The 620-nt window shown below is 65.0% G+C and overlaps 1 protein-coding gene across 1 annotated transcript in view; it reads right to left on the reverse strand.

The window, feature by feature from the left end:
- The window catches only part of H696_03043 (hypothetical protein), a 6,248-nt gene that overhangs the window by 2,817 nt on the left and 2,811 nt on the right, over positions 1-620 (reverse strand). The gene's annotated exons all lie outside the window — the stretch shown is intronic.

Raw genomic sequence — 620 nt, forward strand, 5'->3', positions numbered from 1 at the left:
TCCTAACTCTCCAAGCCCAGGGCGCTGCACCAAATACTGAGGCACAGGGTGACCCGCGCGTTTGCCTTCTCTCTCTCAGGAATAACCATGCCCCTTCGCGCGGGCTCTCTGCGTTAGCCGACGAAACTCGGTCCTCCTGGCAGTTGCAAATTAACCACACCGTTCAGAGAGCGAGGGAGAGAGAGTTACACGCCGGAGGAGGATGGCGAGGAAAAGATACAGCGGCCTCGCCTCCCGGAGGCGAGGCGACACAGTTTAACATCGCACCATTGCCCCGACAGAGTGAGGCGGTCCCAGGCTCACCTTGAGCAGGGCTCAGGCCCCCTTAGCCGGGCAAGAACACTGAGAGACGTGCACTCGACCTCCCCCCCGCGTCCACGGCAGCGCGGTGCTCCACCAGAAGGCCGTGCAATCGACCGGAGACCCTTTGCTGAAAATGAGAGCGCCCAGGACCGAGGACCGGGAGAGGCGATCCTGGCACCTCGGATGCCCGCCTCCGGACGGAGGAATGGCCCCGGGGGCGAAGCGTCAGCCAGCCGGGCAGGCCCGAGGTGCTCTGTGCCAAGCGCACCTCTGGGGACCATGAGCGAGTGAAGGGGGCCACCGCTTCCCCCCCCCCC

The sequence above is a fragment of the Fonticula alba genome (genome assembly GCF_000388065.1).
Source record: "Fonticula alba strain ATCC 38817 unplaced genomic scaffold supercont2.4, whole genome shotgun sequence".
NCBI lineage: Eukaryota > Rotosphaerida > Fonticulaceae > Fonticula > Fonticula alba.